Genomic DNA, 23,332 nt, shown 5'->3' on the forward strand with positions numbered 1-23,332 from the left:
CACTTACAGCAATTGTGAGGAAATTCGCAGTATTACAATATTTGGAACTGAGTTCTCCAGACTGTATTTTAGAAATAACTGCAAAAGTTCAAAGTGTCGCCCGGGACGGACCGCCCGCCCTAGCTACGTCACTGAATACACCATTATAATTTTTATATATAGAAATTATGAACATAATCATCACGCTGAGTTTAATTATGAGCTTTTTAGCTCAACAAGACTCCATCCACACAGATTTTCTTCATACAGATGACGGGATAAAGAGTCAAGGACTCAGTCCATCGCCCAGTTCTTTTAAGAACTTAAGAACTTTAAGTTTAATTATGCCTCGTGTGGTGGCCGGGATAAGAATAGCCTCACTGTAGCCCATGCATGTCGTACGAGCCGACCAAAATGGGTAGGGAGGGAGGGTAATGGATGGCAATGCTGTAGCTAATGAAATTCTGAGGCTAGGCTATTGCTGTTACCTCCTACCATGATCAGAGCTTTAATTGCTCAATAAAACCCTATCCTTACATTGTCCTCTACAGGTAACGGGGAAGATGAAAAGCATTCTTGCTTCGCCCATTTAGCCAAAAAAAAAAAAAAAAAGCATTGCAGTCAGCTCAATCATCGGCTTTACATTTATTTATAATAATAATGTTTCAAAGCGAGGAAATCGAAGAAGGTTACATCTATAATATTAATAGGAAAGTAAATTACTAACAATTTTGAACAGGTAAAGAGTTCTGAAAATGGAATAAGCATACCAGTGCCACCTATGGGATAGGCAACGAACTAAAATACACATTCCTACTCAAGTAAGTGGAGTTTTTTTTTTTTTTCTGTCTCTCTACTCAAGGAGTAGGGGAGGTAACGAATGATGACAAATAAAATGCCGCCTTAATGGTAAATAAACTGTCAACAAAATACAGCTGAAATATAGAGTAATTGACTTTAGTTTTCTTCGATTTTTTGCTATATTTTTATTGACTCTCACCTCCCACGAAAGATTGTAAACGTATAGCATATTAGTAACGTGAGTAGGCGAAATTTTCTTCTTCTTATTATTATATATACAGTATATGAAAGATTAAACTTTTTTCTGAGTAATCTCAGGGACGGCACTGGAGGGAAGTGGCCTCACCTTGAAGATGACATTCATCTCTCACCTCAAGACTTTCACAAACATCCGTGCCCACGCGGGATTCCAACCCACATCCTGTTAGCTGGAGAGCGGGGATGCTATACATTCTACCAATTAGGTCTACCTTTAACTGGAAATTCAATTTTTTTTTGTTCTATTTTTTTCCGATGGAGAGGAGGGAAGATCTATCCCCGAAGTTACTATTGTGTGCAAGTGTTGATATAACGAAATGTATTATTGTGTTGCCGCCACAGAGGGGGGCGTTATTACTATCGCCAAGTCTTCTCGATGTGTAGAGAAGGAGACGCTCTAGCGAGCCCAATGAAAGATTTGAGTTTACCCAACGAATTCTCAAGGGGAATCCATCGAAAGTATGTTCGACAAGTCACAAAATATTGGAGTTCCTTCAAATACGCTTCGACCGACTTTAATTCAGCGTTTCTTTTGATTGAGTATTGTTAATTGCTATACTTTTGTATGTGTCCAAATTGAAACCAGCGTTGTGATTGAATTCATTTGGCGACATGACAAAGCGATTGGGGATAGTTTAAACTCACAGGACATGTTGCAAAGAGTGAATCGAAACAGAAAGGATTAGAGATTTGAACAGTAGGGAACTCCCATGGAGAAAACTCGATGTGTAGTGTTTGGAAATTGACTTTTGGGATTAGAAAAAATTATATAGCGATGCTTGCGTGTAAGATTTTACTTTCTGAGGACTTTAAACCATTTTCCCCAGCTAATATATCTGTTGAAATTGAATAGTAGAGATACTTGTAATTGATCTTACTTCTGCTTTCTTACTTAGCTAGCATTCTTCTTTTTCTTCTCCTCATGAGCTATGAATGATGATCCATTTCTTGTTGTGGAGAACAAATAAAAGAGTGTCATCGAGAGGTCGTTAATAGCCGTAAAAATGAAGATGTGCAGGTGGACAAACAAAGCAAAAAAATCAAGAATAAGATTCTCCATATTTATGGTTTGTTTGTGAAATTTTAGTGATTGATGAATAGAAGCTCACAGCGCGAAAACAACAGACTAAAAGGTCATCTTCGTACCAAACATTCTCAACTTTTCAATAAGAATATACTGCAGAACTCAACAGTTGTGTTCTGCAGTATATTCTTATTGAAAACTAACACAAATTTCCATCCCTATCTCACTAAAAGTATAATCGTAAAATTTATTTATTCGCATTGAATAAAGTTATTTAATGGTGTGTGTGTGCGCGCGCGCGCGTGTGTTCATTTTTGTTTAGTGTCCAGGATATCATTGTTGGCATTTTGATCCCGAGTTCAGTTATTGGTCAGAAGTTACTATTTCCTCCGGTGGAGGCTACCGTTCCTGATATGCAGTAGCCACACCCAGGACCGGCCTTCTCTATAAAGGGGCCCGGGTGCAAGAAACCTTTTGGGTGCCCTAAAATATTTTTCAAAGGAAAAAATTAAAGGATTCGAAATAAACGTATTGTAAAACCTCTTACCTGCAAATGATTTTGGCGCAGGAAAACAAAAAAAAAAACATTCGAAAAATAATACGTTTCCGCAAATGTGTACCGATTGTGCCCACTCAATCGTGGGGCCCGGGTGCATTGCACCCCTGAGATGGCGGCCCTGGTCACACCTTATCTAAGATTACTATGAAAGCAGCTAACTCACCTTCAGTTGAAAAGTCCTTATAAATGTTTCAAATATAATTAATCAAACCGCTTGTATTTATTATTATTATTATTATTATTATTATTATTATTATTATTATTATTATTATTATTATTATTATTATTACATTGCATTTGTATATTGTGTGTGTATATAACTAGTTAGGATTAGAGCGAAAGGAGACCAAAACTTGAAAGATAACGCCTCCATTTCATGATCCTAATCCTAACTAGTTATAGTTACGTGTGTTATGTATTTTAAGATCGATTTTACTGGAATGGGGATGTTAAAACACTTTTTTTCCTAAGAAATTTACTTGCTTTTTCAAACATAATAATTCTGGAATCAGCTGAAAATAAAATCAAATCAACCTTGTAAATCTTTAGTTCTCTAATTTAGATCCATGGACATCTTACAAAGTTAAGCAGTTTTGTATAGCATACAAAAGAAAGCCATCATCATCATCATCATTTCAGCCTTCCACCAGAAGACCTAAGTTCACTTTGCCAAGGTCGCAGTGACATAAATTCTCAGTTACATTCAATTATTTTTTTACATTTAAATAATTTTTTGAGAAAAAAGTTAAAATGTTAACAGTTATATGAATACTTGAAAGTAGTATACAATGGTATAATATAATAATTATAATAATAGCAAATAAATATTTATTCTTCAAAACATTATATTAATAGAAATTTAAATGACATAAACAGGTTTAAACAAATTGTTTACATATTTAATAAGCTCAAAATAAATAAAAGAATAAATATAGTTTGAAAAACTTAATAAACTTTAAAAAAATACAGATAAATAATCCGAAACTTGAAATATTTATACAAAAATCTACATTTATAAAATTACACCTTTAATTTTAATTAATAGTCATTATAAATAAAAACGTTAAGAATAGCTTTTTAAGAAAACAACTGTACAATGTGAAATGCAGTGCAGATTTTTTTTATTCATTTTTGCTTGATTCTTCATTGACCTGAGATATTACTGATAGCCTTACAAAATTGTTCAGCAAACCCGCCAGTAGAGAGTCCTCGGTTGGGAGCTGACCGTTAGGAGCATTCATACATATCCTATTATTAAGCAAATCTCTAAATAACAGTGTAAACATTTAGTGACGTTCCCATCTCTCACCTGATTTGCTTTGGCATCTCTCTCTCTCTCTCTCTCTCTCTCTCTCTCTCTCTCTCTCTCTCTCTCTCTCTCTCTCTCTCCAAATAAATGCTGCATATTTAAAGCAATCTTTCATAATTAGCGATGTCTTCACTTTTCACATTAATTGCGCAGGAACTTGGATGCGCCCATTAGCTGCTCGGAATTCTGCAATTCGTTTCCCCTCTTTTTTTTCTTTCAAAGCCCGAATGTCGATTTATTGTTAGAAGCGCAAGACTCGAAAGCACACGTGTTGGGCCAGGTGTTTAACGTGCATGCGCCACATGTCATCGATACCCGAGGTAGCAGCGTCGTCTCCCAAGTCTGATATCAGGTCGTGAAGTGCAATTCACGTTTCGGTGGCGATCGGCTTTTAATGAAAGTATTTTGGAGCACGACAAACAGTTTTTGATTTGCAGTTGGTGCTCAACGAAGTCTCCTCTGTCGGACGTGACGAAACTACCACAGTCTATTTAATAGCCAAACTCTTCGGGTGTCCCCCAGGAGACGTTTTATCTCAGCTCCGGCGTGATCAGAGGTCCTTAACAGCAAGCCATGTGAGGTAAGCATCCATCACACTTCATTTCGTATTTATCATGATGAACTGTAATAAGAAAGAAAAATAAGAATCATAATAAGCGATCTAATTGGTCCCAATCCTAATCTCAACGCAACTTAGGATGTGTTTATTTATAGTAGAGCTTTTACGCGTGAAAATATTTCATATTCTGCATTCCCTTCTTGCGCGATGTTTCCAGTTACCCATCTCGTCTATTGTCAATACTTTTCTTGTACCCTTGACATTCTTTAGCACATTCCAGGGCATGAAGTCAAAGATTTGGGGTAAAGGTAGTGCGTAAGGTATCTTTTCCATGACGTTGCCGGTTGTCATGGATACCGAAATATCACACCTGACTCCTTCCTATAAAGAATTATTTACATAATCGTTTGTAATCTAAGTAAGAACTTATACCGTGATATTTTATGTATTTCTCCTTTGATCACCGTAGTATATTGTTCGACTAATCTTTCTATAATATTCTTAAGATTTAATTGGACAGATTGGGTTATTATTTTTAATAAACCACTGTCGCTAATGAGAATTTTTTTTCCCTTTCAATCTCCTTTAGCTGTGCCACATGAATTCATCCTGACTAAATATATCTAAATTCCTACAACGTTGACTCCGACTGCTGATATTTTAAAGTGTAAAATCATCAAATAAACTTTTAAATTTATAAATTATATATATTAACCCTCTTTTCGAAAGGTTCTAGACGGAACCTGTTGATATGTGTTTTTGAACAATCAGAGGTTGTGGTTTCCTTAGGAAGATCTGCTGCGAAGCACAAATGTAGGTTAAAGGATTGACAGGGATGAGAAACTGGTTCGGTATGTTTGCAACCGGAGTATAAACAGATGTCAACCAGAAGTTGCTGGCGTGCTTACAGACTGAAGGAAAAGTGAAGGAATGTAGTAGCCACTTCACCGGAACTGGATTCGTAAAAATGGCTGTAAAACATAGCGTTGATGAGAACGTGACTAGAGAGAGAGAGAGAGAGAGAGAGAGAGAGAGACACACACAGAGAGAGAGAGAGAGAGAGAGAGAGAATACCAGTTAACTTTACCTTAATTATACTTTTATTATCCATCATTATGGGCTATTGACTTCACTGTTTGCATTGTCGAGAGATAACCGATTGTCGGTATGGAAAAGTGAAGAAATACTGAAATGTTTCTGGGTATTATAAAAACAGAGTGCTATCGAGATTTTTAATCTTCCTCTCTTTATTTATAGCCAGTCGTTAGCATGGGTAAAATAGTAAGAAACTTCCCAAACATCTCTTGTAATTATCCCAACTGCAGAGCGATTTTGGCTCGTAAAAGGTCGTGCGTTATCAAATCTTATTTAAGTCATACGAGGTAAAATATCAATGATCTGGTGTTCCTTTGCTAGAAATTTGTAACTTTTACATAGGATTATAAGAGCTAAACCAAGTTCTTTTAGCACTTTATAACAAACGTGAAAAAAAAGGAATATAACTGCATTTAGAATTTTGTTTTTAAATTCAATTCATCCATGGAACTGAATAATCCCAAGTGTGAGCTTTTTGAATAGCTTGTTAATAAAACCTGTTTTAGCGGAATCTCACACAAAATGTTGTAAACGTATTAGACACTTGTACGGTGGGTTGGCTGAGTTATATAATCCGGAATCCTTACTCTAGAGAAATCTGTCTGTCTGTATGTTCACTGGGCATCAACAGATGCCGTATGGTTAATCCGATGCTCGATAATGTGCCATATCAGGCCTCGCCATATAATCCTCTTGTTTGCTTTTCTGAAGGCCTCAACTCTCTGAAGATAAGTCACTCCACACACACCATCCGTCCATCTCATTGATGGTCTATCCTTGCCTCTTTTTCCAGGAACGTTACCTTCTATTACTGTTCTGAGAAATCCCCTTCCATCCTTTCTATGTGTCCAAAATGTTTTAACTTTCTTCTGCCAATATCCTTAAGGAGCCTTAAAGTTCTACTTATCTTTTCTAACACCCATTCATTTGTACGCCTTTCATATATGATATCCTCAACAGCCTTCTGTAACACCAGGTCTCAAAAGCAGATATCCGTTTCTTATCTCACTTCTTTAGATTCAAGTCTCACATCCATAAGTCGTTGTTAGAAGGACAACTGCATCCAAAATCCTCAACTTTGTTCCCATGGAGGTAGATCCATCCTTCCAGATTTTAGACAGGTCTCTGACTGTTGTTTTAACCATGCCTAACCTTCTTCTGAACAGCAATTCTTCACATTAATAATGGATCCCAGGTACGGTACTCAAACTTGCTGACTTTCTCAATTCTTTCTCCATTAAGGTACACTTGTTTCTCAAGAACTTCCCTGTTTGTATTTCCTTTGAGAACCATAATCTTGGTCTTGCTAAGATTGAGTTGAAGTCCTCTGTTATTACTGATTTTGTTAATTTTGTCAAGAAATAGTCCTAGTTCTTCCATGTCATTACAAAGGAGTACTGTGTCATCAGCATGCCCCAGAATACTGATCAATCTACTTCCTATCCTAATTCCTGTCTTGAACTTATCTAATGCTACACGCATGATGTCTTCCTCTAGAGAAAGAAAGATGGAACTTTTACAAAACTTCATGCTTCCAACAAGCAGGGTGTTGGTCTCACACTTGGCCATGAAATTCATCTACCACTTAGAAACTTTTATAAACACCTATGCCCATGATGATTTTGAACCCCCGATAGATTGGTTGGAAAATGGATATGCTATCCACTCGGTCAAAAAGCAGATATTTTGTTTAAGCCCATTTTGCCGTTATTATTGAAGTTATTATTCATTATTGAAGATGGAACATAAATGATTCCAGGTATATCCTTAAACTTTTGATCAAATCGACTGTTGGTAACAAGGACATAATGAATATTTGTATTTTAGTACCAAGCCTGAATTTTTCCCATTTCCAGTAACAGTTTTGATGTTCCTTTTAACGGAAGCTCTAAAAATGTGCTGTCTACCACATATGTGTTAAAAAAATTGTCACTTTTTTAAAGATGGAATATTTTTATTCCAAAATATTGATAACTTTTTCGACAGATTGTACAAAGCGAACGATTCCGTTAAATTAAAGAAATTCAGAATTTGTAGATGTTATTTCAGTAAATGCATTCTTATATTGAAAACACCCTCCGTTGCTATCTGAAGAAACGTCTTGAATAAATCAACACAGTTTTCAATCTTACTAGGATGCACTTTTCCGTTATAAGAGTTTCAATGATTCCCAGACACAAATACCTTATGATTGTGTCACAGACATTCCAGATCTCTAATATCCACGAAACCTCTGGCGATAAATATCTTCCTAATTGGTTAGTGTAATCGCCCGGATTAGATCATGCCTCGTGTCATACGTACATGAACACTTTCAATACAGTACATCAGTGTCCAGGCAAACCTCTTTTGCTAGGTGACATATAACCAATGTCTGGTTGGCTGAATTTAATTATTGCTCAATGTGAATAATGATCCTTGTTTCTATGGCAATAGCACGTCAGTTGAGGACACCAATAACAGTTTAAAGCCTTAAGTACTTGATTATGACATGTCTTGTTATGACAACCAAGAGCATGAAGGATTAACCAAATCAGATGCAATACACAAAGATTAAAGTTTTCGAAATCTTGTTGCCATGGAGAAACATTAATACTGATGTAGTTATTACCTTAAGTAACTTCTTCATACTGTTGTCAGGTTAATTAAAATCGGGCTTTGTAGCAAGATTTGTTTATCAGTTTTTTTTTGCAGAATAAAAGAGACGTCTTCTTGGACTATCTCACCTACTGAAGATGTCACTTACAGTGACGTCTTCAACAGCTAACAAGAAATGCAGCGAGTGGTAATTTCTATGTATACCAAAAAGAAAAACTAAAGGACATTATCAATGTTATGTAGTTTAATTATAATGGTTTAGGTAATTTATAGTGGTCATAGAGTAAACGAGAAAAAATAATGGATACATTACGGGATGAGATATACTATAGGTACTTTTGGTTCTCAAAAAAGGGTGAAGAAGAATGATTACATCGCGAAATATAGTATTTTCTTTATCTCATCGATAGTGTCGAATACTTCTCTCACTATTTCAGTAGTATAAGAAGAGGATATTATCAGCTATAGATATAGCTGACATCTTTTTAAAGAAATAAAATAAACAAATCTGCAACTCCTTTTATTCTAAACGGAATTAGGTTAAACTCTGTTAGATCTGATCAACATTTCGGAAAATCGGAATGGCCGCCTGTCTCTACCCTTAGCCATCACTGATAGCTGAGCCCAAGACTATCAGTGATTTCATAGGCATTCAAAGGATAGAGAGCATGGCTTCCGCTAACACTGCGATTCCAAATTCCATCAGGCATACGTTACTGTATGAAACAATGTGAGTTCTGTGATTGATATTTGGAATTGCGGGTTAAAACCCAAGTATTTTAGAGGAAAAAAAAACCTTTCTATTCTAAAGATAGACCTATTCTGAAACTGGCTAAAGAAAGAGACAGGAAATAGTTCCTACAGTCAACAACTAGAATTAAACGTATGAGTCTGTTTTTCTGACTATTTAGCACGATGAAGATAGATGCCATTTCCATAGAGTTACCCAAGCATTTCACAGAAATAAAGGTATGGAATTTTACTAGAGGTTCCTAAAATAGTTACATCATATTCGAAAATGCGAATGTAATAAATCTAAAGGTTATGTGGTAAAACTAATTGAGCGATTGTTCCACTGCTAGATATGTCAATTCTTGACGTTCATGTGGATCGAAAAGTGATTGACCTTGCATACTACTCCTCCATTCTCTTGTTCCATGTAAATTGAAAATAAAATCCCCGACAACAGTCAGAAGGAGAGAAGTTTGTTAGATTTATTGTCTTTCAAATTCTTATGTTTACACGGACATCATTTATCGACTGGTACTTTGCAAATGTCGGAAGCAGAACCATTTCCGCTGGCAAGAATGCCAGTGGATACGATATTTAGCTTCTTTTATTACTGTTATGTGGCAATCAACCATTTCAACAAATATTGAGCGGCCCATCTCTTGTGAGATCTGCCCGACCAATATTTATGGAAATATTTTGCTCAGAATCATTTATATTTTCCTGTGAATAATTTTATGACTTAAAATAAAATGTAATGAAATATTTTCATGTTAGAATATCAGTAAGATTTTATTTTATATCATTCTGAATGTTAAATCCCTGTAATTTCGTATGATGATGATTACAGTATCTAACTTTCGTATAAGCTGTTGGAACTTAATTATGCATTATTTCTTAACGAATTACAGAAGCAATTTCACGGTTCCAATTTTGCAGAGGGCGCTATTAAACAGCGATCATTATACTGCAGGGAGATTTAAATTCTAATCGTTTGGCAGTATCATAGAAACGTAAAAGCAGCGAATTTTGTACTGCATATTTACTTGAATTCATTAATATTGGTCTAATTATCTTCATTCATGTAAGTAATGTGTATCGGTTTAACTTAGTTTAAATGTCAGAATAATATTTCAGTAAACAGTGCTAAGTTTAAGATTTCTCGGTCATTCGTCCATTCTGCGATGCTTATCGCATGTTACTGAATTAAGCATTTATTTTTAGCACAGGACTCCAATCATTTGTAAGAATTAATCATAATTCGCCAATTAGTAACTCTTTGTATATTGTCCATAAGTTAAATTAATTTGCCAATAATATGCAATAGGTGCTCGTACCGAGTTAATGATGACATTGAGAAATACTTAATGCATCCATACAGGTATGGGCTCGTAATTGTAAAATTACATCACAAAATACCAAGCAACTAGTTAAATTAATTGCTGTTCATTTAGTATCTTTTGAATTTCTAATTAATGATACGCCACTTTTAACGATGTATCTTTAATAATGACGTTATTTACAACTTTCAGAGCGATCATATTTCCCTATTTTTACCAGAAAATATGATTATATTGCTTTTTTGCTATTCGTTAACTTTGTTGGTATTTAATTATATGAACTCCTTAAAATATTTAGAACAATGACTAATATTGAGCTTTTTTATTAGAAAGGACATAGACTCGATTTTCTTCATGAATTTTTTTTTATGGAAATCCCACATCAGAAAGGCTGTGGAAATAAAGTAAATGCTTTTTTTAAAGCGTCTGAATAACCAGATTCCTTTCTTTAGAGAATCTTTATTCACTGGGCGTTGAAATATGATTCATAATAATACCTGAAGTCATTTTGGAGTCGCCTATTTATATGCTCTAGTTCAGTTCAATTCTCGTAATTTGCAAAATGGTAGGAAAATAACGTGAGGATATTTCTCTGAAATTAAAGGTCTTTTTTTCAGCTGAAACCAGTCTCAAAAGAAGATGGAAGGATTTTTTTTTTCATCTTGGATAACTGTTTTTCATCTCATAAACAGACGAACCGATTTCTTAACACAGCGAAGTATAATGACCTAATTGGGCTGAATACATGGTATTAAGAGAGGGTTTAACCTCATGGAACCTATAATTAAGGGCTCATAATATCGGCACAATGATCAAGACGCAAGAAAAATCTGCATGCTTACAACTTAAGCAACTGGATTCTAATATAGAAACCTCTAATAAAAAGATCTTTACCCTTGGTATACAACCAACCAACTAGTAAAATTTGTATGGGTACTAATACTGCTTTTTTTAACTGTTGTGTGTATTTATTGGTGGAGGAAAGATTTTAGAAGGTGGAAAGATTTCAGTATTTAGGTAGCTGGATCTCAATGAAAGGAACTTCAGAGTTGGACATTAGAAATAGAATAGGCAAAGCTAAATCGGCATTTACGGAAATTAAGAGAATTTTAATAAACAAGAATATTAAAATAGGTGTTAGAATTGGAATAGTTAAAGCAACAGTTTGGAATATTGCAAGTTATGGAAGAGTGTCATGGACACTCAGAAAGAGAGATATGGAAAGAATTAATGCATTGGAAATGTGGTGTTATAGAAAGATGGAAAAGATTAGCTATATGATAGAATATTAAATCAAGAAATTTTAATACGAGTTGGGATGGAAAGAACACTGCTCAAGAATATTATGCAAAGAAAGACCAGATTTGCAAGACATCTTCTGAGAGGTTCTTCGGGACACCTGACAAGAACTATATTACAAGGAAAAGTTGAGGGGAAGAGAAGTCGTGGAAGACCAACTAGAGAGTGGTTCAATGACATCGTGGAATGATGTTTAAGAATGACAGACAGAGAGAAATGGAGAAGAGCTGCTCATCTGCTGTAACCCTTTTGCTAGAGGATGCTACCGGACGACGACGTGTATTTATTAAAAACATTCTCATGAATAACTTATTCGCGTTGAGAAGCTTTATATCTTGTTTTTAATCACCCTATTAAAAATATCCCTTGTCTAAATGGATAGTAAAGGAGACTTCAAAACCTTTGACACTTTAATTCTCTCTCTCCGATCTGGGGACAACTCTTGTAATTGTGGTTTGCACATAAAGAAGGGATAGAAAAAAGAACAAGACGAAGAAGAAGAAGAAGGAGAGAGAGAGAGTAGTAGTATTTTTTCGCCACACGCTGAAGAAATTATTTATTTATATTTGATTTATAGAACTGAATACGTTGAAACTCAAAATTGCTAAAATCAAACTCGATCGATTCTGTTAACGAAGTCCCAAACTCTTCTAATCAAAGTTCACTGCTTTTAAAGGCATTGATCTAATTTGGTTTCTTTCGATAGATTTTTCAACGCAACTTTGATATCTTTGATGACATCATAATAAGAAATTTTATAATAAGTTTATATTTAAATGGAGTTATGCACTAAATAGCAATAAGCGATTCTCGCACTGAAAGGACTCGGCTTTAAACGCTAACGGATTATCCAACATAAAAAAAAATTACTTAATCTAACACTGCAGAGTTTATTTTCTTAAGGAGCACCCCCTGATATGAAAACACTAGCTTTTTCCTGTGATTTGAATGAGTAAAAATATTATGGCATAAATAATGTATATTCAGACATACCTTGGGGTAGACCTCGAGTGCCTCGTGCTCTAGTCTTGCTAACTTTAAAATTTACTTGGAACATAAACCAAGATAATACATCGTTGATAAGTTTAAAATCATAAAAGCGAACACCATAAAAGAATAAATTACAAGAGAATTAAAACCGAACTGTAAAATAAAATTAAAATACACGGAAAATTCAAAATCAGAAAGGAATGCATAATGTGCGACATAAAGGTACCTTCAAGAAATAAAATAAAATTGTTGCATGAGCCGTTCCGACTTTGTTGTCGTCATCAGGGATGTGAGGGGCGCTCGAGAGAAAATAGATGAAAGAGCTGAAGCCAGTGGCGAAGTATACTCGCATTCTTTCAAAAACTAATCACTTAATTTTTTTGGAATTTACCAAACCTCCAGTTCAGTAACGTTTGACAAAAGTATTGTCAAAAGTTAGCGAACGTTTGCTTTGCCTAATATTACCATTACAAATGACCGATTAACACCAAAGTTGAAGCGATTCGACAAATGTGAATTAAGATCCTAAATGTCAAATTTCATTGAATGTCATTCAGTGAGTACGGAATTATGATCCCTCGAGTTGTCTTGCCAGCACAATTGAAACTAAAATTAACCCATATGGATCGTCCTGTGAATAACCCAACCTTTTGGCCATCTTCTGTTCCTTTTCCTGTAAGTTTACATTGGTAACCTTTCGTTGTATTCGCTTTTCTAGTGTTATTCGATTTTGTTGGCAGTGTTGCATTTTCCCTCCATCACCGGTTTTACTTCTAGTTCTTTTAATATTTACCTACTTACGATCCCACAAAGAATAGCCATCGATTGTCCGCACATATCTCACTTCCGCTGTTCTGATTCTCTTTCTGGTCCTGCTTCATTTGCCATCACATATCCATATTGTGATAGTGGAATGCTAATACCTCGTAAGTCATTATTTTGGGGAAAGGGATTTTGATCGTATTAGTTATATTTATTAATTTTGTTATTTTCAAAAAGTTGGTAATTTTGCTGATAATGTATGACACCCTAAGTAATTAAAAGTATTAACTCGTTCCTGTTTTCTGCATCACTGTTTTATTTATGGGTTCTGTTCTGCTACGTCATGCTTGTGGATAGAATGAAACGCACTAGCAAAGCATTAATTATGTTTATGTGAAGTCAGGTTACTTGTCCGTGACAGGTTATTGAGCCCAACTCGTTAAAGAGGTGGGGAGGATGGATAAACATCCCCCACCTCTTCAATGCCATTGTTTTACTTGCTGAAATTATAAGTCCAAAATTCTTTGCAGTTTTACTTAATTGATATTTATATACCGCTCACATGGTTCTGAAAACTTGTTCACATACAAAAAGAAATATGCTTGTCGTATCTTTTGTTATTTTAATTTCTTCTCCGTGGGAAATGTTCCATTCTGACGGGATGCAGAATTCTCATCGATTTGCGTTTCATTATGTTCATAAATAGACTCAGCCAAACATGCCGTCGATTTGGTTGGCTTGCGGATTAATTGTTTCCGACTCCAGATATCTCTAGTTGTTAGTTTCGAATCGTATAAGCTTTGGATGTTTATGAATGTCTTTAAGTGGTTGACAATTTTTGTCCCAGATCATTCGAGGCATTAAATAACTTGAAAAAAGTTTCATGTTTGGTCTCTAGACTAGAGTAGGATCACTAGATTATTATTTAGCATTTAGCCAACCTACGGTACCGTAAAGTTAATGGGTGTGTTCCCTTCATTCAAAGAATAAAATAAATAAATACTGGAGAACACCAATCATATTATATAATTTATACCTTAAAATGACTTATCTTTGAGCATTAATTTTTAGACATCTAAAATTACGTTAAAATGCATGCTTAATAAATAAGTTGAACCATAAATCATTTCAGATTTGGATTATATACACATAACAGTACGATTACTTATCGCATTTTAATTAGCAAATCAAATCTAGCAGAAAAACAAGCTGCGACTCATGATCGCTAAGCACTCCTATCCTAAAGATATTTATTACTCCAAACATTGTAGAGTTTTATTGTAGAGTTTAAATGCATCCAGCAATTACTCAAGCAGAGAAAGAAGCTTCTTGGGAGTGCTGAATATTTAGGGAATAATTATTTTTTCGACATATTTTCTTAATTCGGTTTATTTTACAAAATAATCAATTTGAAGCCTGCTGTGGCGGCCGCGGTGTGTGTGCGTGCGTGTGCGCGCGCGCGTGTGTGTGTGTGGGGGGGGGGGGGGAGGTCAACATTTTCAGCAGTCCAGGATGCCATTAATACCAGCGGAGGATGATTCTTTCTGTTTGTGCCAAGAGTTCTTTAGCACTTCTCTCTTTTACCATTATCTACTGAAATGTCGTATTCGATCTCCTCTAAGTGAAACATTCTGATTAGTTTCTTCTCTCTCTTCTCCTCACCCTTTCGGATTTGGAAAAACGACAAGATTGTTTTTCTCCTTCAGGATGCCAGGATTTTTTTTTTTCTTTCTCAAAAAGAAACAAAAATCACCCGAGAATGCACACAATTATAATATATGCTTACTTCGAAACTTTAGCGTGATCCTGAAACGACAATAAATTATATCTTGATAAATATATGCTACAGATGGTACACAGACACCAAGAACTGAGATCAAATTTTATTACCGAAACTAGATTACAGTTTTGCTGTCTAAAGTATAATATATCTAATTGTTAGAAAAACGTACAAAATTTATCTGGCAAACATTCCATTTTTTAAAAAGTTTCTCCCACTAAGGGAACATCGATTTTTAAAATCAGCGAATTCTTAGGCAAGCTTTATTAATATTATGTATTCAAAATTCTGGGACTCTTAAGCAAGATCCCGAGATTGCACCCTCCCTACATAAACTCACTTGCGATGTCAGCAAAGGAGCCATAAACTATTCGAGAGGAGGAAAAGCAATATTGTGTCAAAGAAGTGCCGTAGGAAGAGGTGCGAGCTCTCAGGAGAAAGGGAAATATCAAAATTAGAATTGGGGCGTGTTATTTTGAATCACCCATCTTGGATAACTAAGAGAGTTACGACAGTATTCCTGTCTGTCAAATGAACTTCTGCAGATATCGCCGAGATTTTATGCAAATTAAAAACTAATGCAGTCTTTCGTCCAAAAAATATCCACTCCACCCGCTTCAATCATTGATAAACAAGATGTCTTGCTCATGCGACCCTTCTTGACGGTGCTAGATGCGGAGGTGAGAGTCAAAGAAACAAAGATCAAATCACAACTATCACACACTATATGGGATCTTGGCGCTTATCATACTTTCTATCCCTCTTTGAGATACCATTCTTTCTTCAGCATAACCGCCAATTCCTATACCTTTATTGGACACACCAAATATTCCCTTGGAATGCGTGTAGGATTCTGTATAGGCAGTCAAATGTTTCGTCACATAATTTTCTTGAAACTATGTCAACTTTCAGTTTTACAGTGAGCATTGTTATCGTTAAAGTGTCATAAGTCTTTTTGCAAAACTTGCCCACTGTCGGAGCATTGCATTATCTAGAAGTGTCGTCCTAATAATAATTATTATGAGGACACCTAATAATAATAATTATTATTATTAGGTGACCCTCCAAAGACTCATCGCTGGAGAGGAGAGCGCTTCACTCCATACAGTCCACTGCTTACACTACTTAATCCTCCATTTATACACAACGCCATCTACCGCCCACTAATAGTCTTTTTGTTTCTAAATTGCGTGTATACTCTGGCGGATTTTACCATATTAGTTAGTCGGCTTTCATCCATCTAGATATCTCAACCAAAGTCCTTTAACAAGAGAAGCTGCTCCAGACCATTTTGCCTTTGCCACCGAAATTCACATTTGGGGGTTGTGTGCTTGGACATAAGATGTTACGAGGCATTTGCCAGACCTACAGGTTGTTTCAGATTAAAGTACCCCTATTCTGAGCAATCTGTAGAGAGAGAACCAGTAGATTTCCTCATACTTCGTGGGTACCTCAAGAACAGATTCTGACAACAACAACAACAAAAATAAATAAATAAATAAAACATTAAATTAAATTAAAAATGACTGAAAGATGGGCCTGTGAGCGGGAGAAAATTACCTTAATGTGAACTGGGAGTGTCATCTGACAGTATTGGCATTTTTCTTCTTCTTTTTTTACTAACCTCGAAATGTCTTACAAGTTTGTGACGAACTGGTTCCTTATGTGTTGCCAAAACATGAAACAGTCATCAAGTTCTTCCCTATTGGGAACTAAATATTCGGCTAGTCTTTTATTAATTGTTAAAACCAAGTAACTTGGCTTTCCATGACCTAAATTTATGCTGTACTAGAGAGGTTAATGCACCCTCCGCTATATCTGTCGCGTGTGTGTTCTTAGGCTGATTTGTCTTTCTCTTGAGAGTGAGAGCGAATCTGAGTTTCCGTGATGGAAAAACTGCCATTTTTATCAGATTAGTTAATTCGCTGTCAGTTGAAAATATCTTATAGATAACGTATTTCTCAATACTAGGTACGATTCGAGGCATTTATACTTATTTAATAAGTTATTTTAAGATTTATGAAGAGTATTTTATCAAGATTAAAATTTGTCTTGTTTTTATTGAAAAGAAAATTTAAGAAAAAGAAATCTAAATCAACATATTCAAATACGCACTTTTTTTCCTCTCTCAGTGGCAAATTTGGATTACTTGCGAATGAAAAGTTTTATTAAACTTTATAAAGCAACAAAATATCAAGACATAATGGAAATGTTACGTACATAAGGATGACGGTGTAGTCGTTCAGATGTCTTCGGGTGCTTTTAAAACATTTTAAAACAGGCCAAGAAATCCTTGAAGATGACTTTGTCAAAAGTTCATTGCTCATCACAAGATCGAGAATTACATTTTGCAGGCTTCAACACGTTGCATTGCAGACGTCAAAACGGGCAACATGTTGCGCCTTCTGGTGTCATATTTTTCTCTGTTTAAACAATGGTGGCAGCAAAGCATCATAAACATTTTTTGACTTCAATTGGAACTGTCAGTCTTCTGATATTTAATTTACCACTGAAAAATGACAAGTTCGGTAATAAAGTGTATCCATACTTCGGTGTCACTTATATTGTTTCCAGAACATGTAGAGTTCAATGTTAAAATGGCATTTAAGTAATTTTAACTGCAAGCATATTTTTATTATAATTTTGCAAGTAATCTACTCTGACAAGGTGTGTTCACAAACACAAAAACACATCCAAGGATTTGCGTTTATTTGCCGGTTGCATTAAGGCTTAAGGTTCGTGATTATTTCATACAAGCCAAATATTTTAGTAAAATAATTTTTTCCTTGCGAAGAATGTACGGCTTTCCGTTTGTATTAATTCACTATCTTAGAAAGAGTAACTGGTGACAGCTTCTTTATCTGCATGTTACATTTCATCTAACGGATTTCTTGACGGATTGTGGAAGACATAATTTATAGGAAAGCAAGAAGCGTTGTACAAGTCTGTTCTGCAATTCTTCTAGAGAATATTTTTTTTTTTTTACTTTAAGGCAAAGGATTTTTACATTTTATTAATATTTGTTCGAGCCTCTATAAGTCGGGATAGACGAAGTCCTTTGGTCGGAAAGACCTGGATTCGATTCCGTCCATGACGTGAGGGACCTTTATTTGGTCTCTTTCGACTAAAGGTGAGTTGACCGGTCTCATACGGAGGTAGAGAGTTTTTTTCTCACCCGGGAATTCGCGTTTTTCGTCCCTCAGAACAGGCAAACCGGCCCCGTGAACACACACACACGGATTTAGAGTCAAAAATACATACTTAGAAGTCCCTCACTGGAGGGCACAACCTCAATCGGTCCTAAGGGACGGATGAGGAAAAATTGGGGAGAGGACACATGACAACAACAACATTAATATTTGTTTACATTGAGCCTCTATGAACCAAAACATAAACTAAAAAAAAAAAGAAAGGCTCTAACAAAGGCCCTTTTGTTGCCAGGCCTTTACGACTTACGTAAACAGTTACGCCACCGTTTAAATTTTAAATGTACAACCATATTTATTTAAAATTTTAAAAATATAAAAAGTTTAGAAAATATAAGTTCAATTATATTTCATTTATACTATAAGACAATTATTTAAATACATAATTGTGACTTACAAAAATAAAGATTTTTATCTACGAGTCCTGTTTTTAATTTGATTCTGATCCTGAAAACTGATATCTTTTCCTCTGTACTAACATGTCAATATCTGCTTTTTGAAATATGAAAAACTATGCCTTCAAAGAAATATGCCTTCTCCCATTTTTCTTGAAAAGTTCTGCCATCTTGATCTATTTTTCTTTTTTTTTTAACTTTAAATTCAGACATCGTTATGGGCAAAAAAATATTAAGTTATTCAGGTAACTTTTTATTCACACACTATCATATTACAACGGTAACCTGTAACTTATTGACATTGTATCACGTGGCTTAAAATGGCTTCGTTACAAGTAACTTCATTCAGTGTTGCCAACATTTCATGTAGAAACATGATACAAAGAATTATAGTAATAAGTTTTACTTTTGTTTAAGGTAGTCATAAAACATTTAGAAGTTTGAATTTTCTCTGTTTTAATCCCCGCAGGATATTAGAAACATTGACTTTTAGAAAAGAAATCATTAAGGTCGCGGGCCGAATACGAAGCCTTCGCGGGCCATATCCGGCCCGCAGCCCGCCAGTTTGCGACCCCTGATAAATTATCAAAAAATTGTATTATCCAAATAACTTCAGTTGAAATTATGAAACTTTAAAGTTCAGATTAGTTTGGTTTCCTTGCAAAATGAATAACATATTGTTTAGCTTCCAAAATGATTATTATTTTTTTATTATTCAAAACAAAAAATTTTTAACTCCCTTCGTTTTGTTGACTTTTAAGATTTTTACAACATAATTTTAAATAATTATGGAGTAAAAATTACATCAAGGAATTAAACTTTCACCTACAGTTAACTTAAACACTCTCCTCTTTGCAGACGACCAAATAATAATTACAAATTCTGAAGATAACTTACAGAAAGCTATTTTAAATCTAAATGAGATATCCAAAGATTATGGTATGATAATATCAACGGAAAAATCAAAAACTATGGCCTTTAAAGGACAAGATCCAGCAAGAACTAAAATAGTATTAGATAATAAGACCTTAGAACAGGTGAATTCATTTAACTACCTAGGATGTATGATCACTTATAAAAATGAAAAAGATATAAACATAAAAATTGCAAAATATTTAAAAATAACAGGTGTAATTAACTCTATATTTAAACCAAACCTAATTCAAAAACAAACCAGGCTAAAAGTATACAATACATTAGCCCTACCAGTGTTAATGTATGGAAGCGAAATCTGGACAATAAAACAAAAAGACAAACAAAGATTAACAACAGCAGAAATGAAGTTTATGAGAAAAACTGCAAAGTATACCCTATTTGATCACAAAAGAAACGAAGATATTATGAAAGAATTAAACCAAGAACCAGTAATTGAAAAAATTAAAAAATATAAACATAGATGGATGGAACACGTTCAAAGAATGAAAACAGAAAGATTACCAAAACAAGCCTTAAAGTACAAGCCATTAGGAAAAAGAAAACCAGGACGTCCTCTTAAACGATTCAACGATGACTTCTAAGGCCGGAACAGGCCATACTAGGCCTAAATCCTTGATACGCATGATGATGATGATGAATTTTAAAAAAAAATGATTTTTTTAAGGAATCGTGTATTTAATGAAATAAAAACCAATCTTTTCCCGTTAATGTAGCCATTTTATTTTAATATAATCACAGCTATAAAATCTTCATACTAAACGTTTCAAAAATAATCATTTTTTCCTTTTTTTTTTTTTTGTTTTTGTTTATGTCAACGGCATTCTGCCTTTGTAAATGGGATCCCAAGCATGCGTTTGCTTTGATAGTGCCCTGCTAATTATGAAATATAGAAACTCTGCTGATTTTATAATTCGTTTGAGATTTGTAACTTCGTATTTCATCAGACTAGTAAGCATTCTTTGAAGCGTTTTGACTTGTACGCCTCAACGGATTTCATTTAAAACCTTCATGACGATAGCTGCATTTGGAAGACTAAAAAAAAAATGCCCAGCAAGTTGTCAACGATCCACCTGAGTCATGATGTATGATGCTAATAACTGTGCAAGTGGGAAATATAAACATCTACTCAAACGACAGAACCAGTGCACGCGGTGCATGGATAGACGTGAGACGTAAGCTCAGATTGAGCGTTTTCAATATTCTGTGTATTGCATATGTAGTAGTAGTCACCTGGGAGAATCCTCCTGAAAGTGGGTCATCGTGCACATTATCCCGATCTTAGAGAAATGGTTCGGATGTTGTGCATCCGTTTCAAACATACTTCCTATCACAAGCAGGAATATTTCCTCCTTCTTGAAATCCGCGTAACTTAACGTAAATTATCATGTTAAAGGTTTGACACGAATCTGTTTGATCATGCAGGTGAATTGTTACGGATTAGCCGTCGATTGACACTCTGCATTTAAATAAAGCTCCTCTGTTAGGTATGGATAACGTAGTGTTGTAACGATTGTGATTTTTTCGCTATCCACGTGCCTCGAGTTCCGCTTCAAGCTTTGTCTAAGTTGGCTCAGTGCCTTAATTTCTACGATGTCTACATTTAATTTTTTTTTTGAGTGAGATAACTCATTTTAAATATTTAATGACGTTATTTACTAAAATAAGAGACAAAAGGCTTCAGTTCGGCGATTGCAAAAATTATAAAAATCAAGCGGACACGTGACCAACATTATTTCAAAGCCGAATGTAGAAACTATGAAAGTTTCGTAAAAATCCTTGGATTTCGCAACCATATTTTTTAGGATAAGGCCTTACGCCTAAATATATATTTTTAAGTGTAAAATTTTGCTTCGTTGCGAAGCGAAAAAAACCAGGATTTCCAAAAGGAAAAAAAAAAACTTTCTACCTGCTATGAAAACGGCGAGCTAACTTAATTTCTGCGGAAAATCCCCGATAAAGGTTTTTCTCCTAGACGGAATTATAACTCAAATCTTTCCAGAGACCTTCGTCGAAACTCATTCACCTACGGAGGCTCGGTTTTCCGGGTACGGGAAAGCCGGAGTTTTATGTGGCGAATCATTGTCTGCACATTTCCTTCGATTAATAATTTATTTACACCACATCTCGTAATTCATGATTTATCTCTGTAAAGTTGATGTCTTAGTCAGGTACAACGCAATGTTTCCATAGCAACAGTTGGTTGAGTCTTTAGTAGCTCGTTGGAAAAATCTTGCCACTATTTTTAAGGCGTTATGCCCTCGAGCCCAACTTAAGCTCCATATTTTTTCTTCAACTCTTAAAAAGAAGAAGAAGAAGAAGAAGAAGAAAAAATGGAATAGGCGATATTTTTCGATCGACGAAAGGCAAGGGGGCTCCTCCTTCTGACGCCTACGGCGCCCCCCCCCCCGTGTTTCGGACTGGTAGGCCGGTTCTCCTTGAATTCCGATGATTCGAATTTTGAAGACTCGACACTCAGGGTAGCCCCTGAGTTTTAAAACGTTTCAAATAACTTGACAAAAACGCTACACAAAACCGTTACAGCCTACATCCGTTTGAAGCCGACGTCACATCCGTTTCCAATTTCAGCTTATCATTTTATAGTATAGAAGATATATTGTGTTTAAAGTCAAAATGCCAACAAATCTTTGAGCTTCTACGAACACTCATCTCATCTCTCTCTCTCTCTCTCTCTCTCTCTATCGCTGACTTCCACATGACTGAATCCATTCTTGGTCAGAGCACACAGTTAGGGAAGATAATCTCCCAGATTTTTTTTTTTTTTTTTTTGCTTTCTTTGAGCGAATATAAGCCATTTGTTTTCAAAATAAATAATGTCATTCAATTATAAAAATCAAGCGGACATTATATCCAGCATTATTTCAAAGCCGAATGTAGAAAGTATGAAAGTTTCGTAAAAATAAGTTGACCTGAGAGCTTACGGCATTTACGAGTTGCCCTGGCGTGGACCATTTAGAAAACATGCACCCTGCCCGGGCATCCATATATTCGCTTTCTAATTTGGTTCATTTTTTAAGGTTTCACTGGTCTGACTGTTTCGAACTGGTTGGTTCTCTTCAGAGATCAGGCAGAAACCTTAAGAGAGCAAAAACTCTCTTTCAATATTAAGGAACTTGAAACGTCGCAGAGGTGTATTTTTCATAAGCGAACTCTCGGTCGGTGCGTAAAAGTATTTACTAAAATAAGATCCAAAAGGCTTCATTTCGGCGATGCAAATACACCTCTCTGAGCCAACTTAGACAAAGCTTGAAGCGGAACTTGAGGCACATGGACTATTCTGTGATCATTCAAAGCATTCAACATCACATACAAATCTGGTGAGCCATTTGGTCGCCAGATTTATGTCACGTTGAATGCTTTTTGTCATATTGAATGCCTACATTATTATAGATGAATACTATAGCTGTTTCATCTAAGTATCTTGCATCTGAAAGGTAGCCGGTTAATATCATTGAAAATTGAGCGAAAAAACTTCTTTGTGTGAGACTCCACAGGTTACTGGTAACTCTCCACTCCTGCTTTGATAGGGTAATTTCTAAATCACGTTTACAGAGGCCCTACTATTCCAGCATGTGTTAACTTTTTTACTTCAACTATGACAGTTTTGTTTTTATCTAAGGCAGCGTGGTTATAAGTCTGTAATTTTTGATTTAATTTCTTTTCCCAAGTTTATATATAGATGTGATTAGCGTAGT

General features: G+C 35.2%; 1 protein-coding gene across 1 annotated transcript in view; it reads left to right on the forward strand.

Moving 5' to 3' along the window:
- The first annotated feature begins 4,316 nt into the window (after positions 1–4,316).
- Positions 4,317–23,332, forward strand: part of LOC150105172 (GTP-binding protein Di-Ras2-like) — a 68,512-nt gene continuing 49,496 nt past the window's right edge. Inside the window, exon 1 of the mRNA XM_090396187.1 lies at positions 4,317–4,510. The gene's annotated coding sequence lies outside the window, so the exon portion shown is untranslated. The remainder of the gene's footprint in view (positions 4,511–23,332) is intronic.

The sequence above is a fragment of the Typopeltis vanoorti genome, chromosome 7 (assembly GCF_054136105.1).
Source record: "Typopeltis vanoorti isolate ZY-2024b chromosome 7, IOZ_Tvanoo_1.0, whole genome shotgun sequence".
NCBI classification, from domain to species: domain Eukaryota; kingdom Metazoa; phylum Arthropoda; class Arachnida; order Uropygi; family Thelyphonidae; genus Typopeltis; species Typopeltis vanoorti.